This window comes from Tursiops truncatus, chromosome 3 (genome assembly GCF_011762595.2).
Source record: "Tursiops truncatus isolate mTurTru1 chromosome 3, mTurTru1.mat.Y, whole genome shotgun sequence".
NCBI classification, from domain to species: domain Eukaryota; kingdom Metazoa; phylum Chordata; class Mammalia; order Artiodactyla; family Delphinidae; genus Tursiops; species Tursiops truncatus.
In genome coordinates this window covers 94,317,407-94,322,483 of record NC_047036.1, presented here as the reverse complement: position 1 = coordinate 94,322,483, position 5,077 = coordinate 94,317,407, and positions in this window count along the sequence as shown.

The following is a 5,077-nucleotide window of genomic DNA, read 5'->3' as shown; positions in this document are numbered from 1 at the left end:
GATGAGGTAAATTCTGTCTTACGTCTTCAAGGTGCTTATTGTGTTTCTTCATATTTCGTCTTAAGTGGAAACATTGGTCCAAGTGACCTGTTTTTTCATTACCCACCTCTAGAAATTCCAGGTTACATCTTGGTCATGAATAAGATATACAACGTCTGTGCTTTCATTCTCTACTGTACATCACCCTTGGGTGACTCAAGGAGTTCCAGATAACCTCCAGATAGCATCCTTTTATCAGTGACTCATTTATTCATTCAGCAAATATTTATTTAGTGCCAACTATGCTCTGTCCTTTTTTCTAGAAGTAGAGATTCAGTGATAAACAAGAACTTAGTGTTTTGTTCTAGGAGACAGACAACAAGCCAGTTTTCATATGAGATGTTTTTAACCTGAGGTGAACCCTTTAAAATTATTTGCAAGGTTTAATATATATCTTCAGTCTTCTGAAGAGAGTTTGTAGTTTTCATCACATTCTCAAAGGAGTCCATGACTCAAAAAGTTTTATTAAAGAATCCCTGCTCTGTATGATATTAGAGTAATTTTAGCTCTTTTATATTAATATAAAGGTTTGAATTGTAAGCCTAATTTGTTATTTATTCCACATTGTGGGAATTGCAGCACTGGACATTGATTAGCTTTAAATAAAGCTTTCTGTTATTTAACAGATGTTTGACTAAATGTCTGCTGTGTGCTAGGCAATGAGGATACTGAAGTAAATATGATAATTTGTACCTTCAAGCATGTGCACATAGACCCCAAACAGAAAACCAGAAATCTTACCTAAAAATAATAGTTCTCAAGCATTGGTGGTATAAGAATCACCTAGTCAACTTGTAAAAAAACTGATCTTTCTCAGGTTCCTTCCCCTGAACCTGAGACTTTGATTCAGTACACCTGGATTGAACCTTGCACTTCCCTCCAGAATTCTGAGGCAAGTGTTTTTAAACCACATTTTGAGAAGTAATAATAGTAAATACTTTTGTAATACTATTGCCTGCTGTACTATGTTCTGCATTCAATGTAATTTATTTACTTCTCTCAAGTAAATAAATTATATTTATTATAACTATTATATTTAAAAAACTGCTTTTTCCCATTTTACAGATTAAGAAACATGCACAGAACAGTTAAATGGACTTGACAAAGGTCACACAGTTAGTGCTAGAACCAGGGTTCAAATGCAGATATCTGCAGGGGCAGGCTTGTAGGGGCAAGCTTGTGTCTCCCTGTGTATATGTCGCCTCCCAGTCACGCAGAGATAAGTGAAGAGCCTATCTTGACCCTCAGTGGCTCTCTCATTTCCAGGATCTCCCTGTTAAATTTTTGGCCAAAAGAGAACTTAAATCCACTGGTCTGCTGCACACCTCACGTGAGATCATGACTTCAGGCTAACAGCTATGGGCTTTCTCCATTTATTTCCTCCCAAGTGTGCAATTTTTCTTGACAGCACCACTAGGTATGGACTTTTTGCCCTCTACCAAGTCAAGTTGGCTGCCTCCAGCTGTGGGGCTCCTGGCTTTCATTGCTGGCCTCATGCTGGTAGCACTGTTGCCCCAACAAAGCTGAGGAGTATATGGGGGTTGGGAGATAAGAGCAGCTTCTGGTTAGGATGCTGCAGATTCCCACTACTCCTACCCAAAATTCAGCAGAGTTTTTTAAAGTGAATAAATGATTCTCAATTTGTTGTTTTCCTTTGGTCAATTTCCAGAGCCCTCAAATGATTGTTTTTGACAATTTTGTCCAGTTTATATTTGTTTGGGGGGGAGAGAATTTGATGATATCTTCACTGTCACTAGCAGTCCCTCCTATCCATTTTGTCAGGTCTGGGATTTGATTTTACCCCACTTACAATCTAATAAGTTAGCCTATTACTGTCTCATGGATTCTGGCAGAAGACACAAAACTCCTGGATCAGAGACAAAGGATTTCGTTACTCATGACACAGCAAGCGGCACTACTATCAGCATATTTGCAATGGTTCCTCTTGCTCACAAGCCCCCTGCGGGTGACACGAGGCCCAGGTCCGTGCTACACGTGCAGTGGGTCTGTGTCACATCTGAGGAACACTGAGCTTAAGGAATCCACCACTTTTATAGCAAGCAGTAAGCAAGCTTGTTCTCTATCCTGGAAGGAGACAGTACCTCATATCTCAAGGCTGCTCACTGTAAATGCTACCCTAAGAAATGGCTCAGGTAAAGAGTAGTCAGGATCTTGCACGTACTCAGTAAGACATAGAGGAACATAAGAGACACATGGATAACTGTCTCTCCCAGTTCATTTCATCTAAATAGCTTATTGGAATGAAGTTGTTAATATCTTTCATATTTTAAATGTCATGATCTGTGGTGATGTTTCCTTTTTATTTCTACTATTGTTATTTGTGTCTTCTCTCTCTTTTTTTGATGACTAGTTTTACCAGCTGTTTATTAATTTTATTAGTCTTTTTCAAAGAACCATCTTTTGCTCCTGTTGATCCTCTGTTATTTTTTTTCTAATCTTGAATTTCTGGTCTTATTTTTATTATTTCTATCTTTTTATTTGGATTTCATTTCCTGGGGTTTTTTTTCCTTCCCTAATTTCTTGATGTGGTTGTTTAGACAGTTGACTTTCTGGCTTTGTTTTCTGATATGCCCATTTAAGACCAGAAATTTCCCTCTCATTGTATTTTAGCTATATCCCACAAGTTTTGATATTTAGTATTTTTAGTAACATTCAAATCGAAATATTTTATGATTTCTGTTGTGGTTTATTTTTTGACCCACAGCTTATTTTGAAATGTGTCATTTAATTTCCAGACATATAGGGGCTTTTCCCGTTTCTGTTTTTGTTTTTCAGATTAGTGGTTAGTGAACACATTCATATTATTTCAGTCTTTTGATTTGTTTTGATTTGCTTTGTGGAGACTTGCTCAATGGCCAAAAACATGGTCTGATTTTGTTAATGTTCCATATGTACGTGAAAAGAATATGTGTTCTGAAATTGTATTGGGTGCCATAATCTGTATCTGTCAATGAGGTCAAGTTCATTAATCATGTTCAAATCATTTATATCCTTACCGATTGAGCTGTGAGTCTGATGGACATATGTAAGATAATCCAGGGAAATGGTAGAGTAAGTGAAAGAGGACAGTGGATCAAGACCCTGAAAACATGAGCATTGAATGCCAAGGGTTTCAAGGGTATGAAGCCACAGGAAAGACGTTTTACATGTCAGAGAAGCCATCTCTTTCCTGACTTAATTAGCACTCCTCCCCACTTTACTGTGCTTTCTTCCATTCATTCTTTTCAATGAATGGATCTGAAATTGTGCATCATGTCTGTCCTCTGTCTCCTGCTCTAGACTGCAAAATCTCCATGAGGACTGGGCCATCTCTGTCTTGTTCACACTATATCCCTAGTGCCTTTAGAAGACTCTAAATATTTGTGGCATAAGTGATTGGTGCATTTTCTTGACATGTATACTTGATAATTTGGGGAGAAAAATTTAACTGGTAACCAATTTGAAATTTTTTTTAGTACAACATGTGAATATTTATGAAGAACAGTGCAAAATTTGGAGCAATTTAAAACATAAAATGAGACAATTCAAGTAAATTTGCCCTTGACATTAGTGACTTTAGGTTCACTTATGCATGTGATGTGGGTGATGAATGGGGAAGTAAGTGTTTATCGCATTTGTCATTAGTGATATTTCAATGAAGAAGTTTGGAAAGCAGTGGTATGAAGGGTTGCCAGAGGAAGAGGAACAGGCAGAAGAGACTGAAAGAGAAGAATTTTAACAAGTAGGATAAGCATGAAGGCCCCATGGGTTGTTAATATCAAGGAACTAGAATATCTGGAGGAGACAATGATCAACCTTGTCAATTGCCAAAGGGAGATTAGGAAATGAAGGGGAAATAAAGGCAACAAAAAGTACCAGATTTAGTAACAGGGAGGCCACTGTTTACCTGAAAAGTCAATAGAGGGAGGAGGAGAAACCACTGTCAGTGGATAATGAATTGTATTGACATGATGGTTAATTGGGCATTTCACCAAGTAATTACTGTCTGCCAGTGCCACCTTCAATGACCCATCCTCATGTTAGGTAGGGGGGAGAGGAAGAGAAAATAACTTAGCTCTACCAGTAGTAAGCCTCTGGGATCCAGGTATGGACCTTCAATTCCAATGTACTATTCATTGTCTTCTCTGATGTTTAGTAATGGGGTTCTCCTCCTTTGGCAGTGAGTAGGGATTGCCTGAAAAGAAGGCGGGGGTGGGGTGGGGTGGGGTTAGGGGGGGTATGTGGTTTCTGAACTGGGTTCTTTGGGAATGACTGGGATTGGGAGCCTGAGATAGATATGGTAGGATAACATATTTGGCTTTATCAGGCATTTTATCCTTCTTAGAATTACTCGGTTGCTTTTCTGTTCTCCCTAAATATTAAGCGGAGTTCCAATTTCGGCTGTGAAAAAGAATCTGAGAAAGGAATCTTTCTCAAGGTGGCTTTTGGTTGGTGTTGAGAGTGGGGAGGTACTGATACGCCACCACCCCCAACGAGGGATGTGGTTGACTGCAGCAGTAGTCAGTGAAAGAACCCCAAAGAGAAAGGAAGGGCCAAGGGACCAACTTGGAGGGCCCGGAGAGTCGCTGTACCTCGGGAAGGGTCTTAGAGGGTTTGTTTGGGTGAGACTGGCTGTTTCCTCCCTTTAGAGTCTAGGGGCTTCTGTAGGGAGACCCGGGCTCCGCTGCAGGCTCAAGGCTGGGCGCGCTAGGTAGGCGCGGGAGCAGCGAATGGAGCTCCCAAGCCCGCACTCACGTCTGTAAGGAACAGACAGCTGAGTCCCTTTCCTTCCTGGCCTCCAAGGCGGGCCTCAAGGGACATTAAAAAAAAGAGAGAAAACAAACAAAATGCAGCGCAGGGACAATTATCCTGCGCGAGTTCCCCTCCTCCGCCCGCCCGGCCTCTCCTTCCCGCCGCCCAGAGACTTCCAGCCTCGTAAAACCCGTACTCCCTCCGGCAGGGCCGGCCTTGAAGGGTTAAGTGGCGGCGCGTCCCCGTGGGGAGGGGACTCGGCGGCCCCCTGACTTCCGCGCGGCGC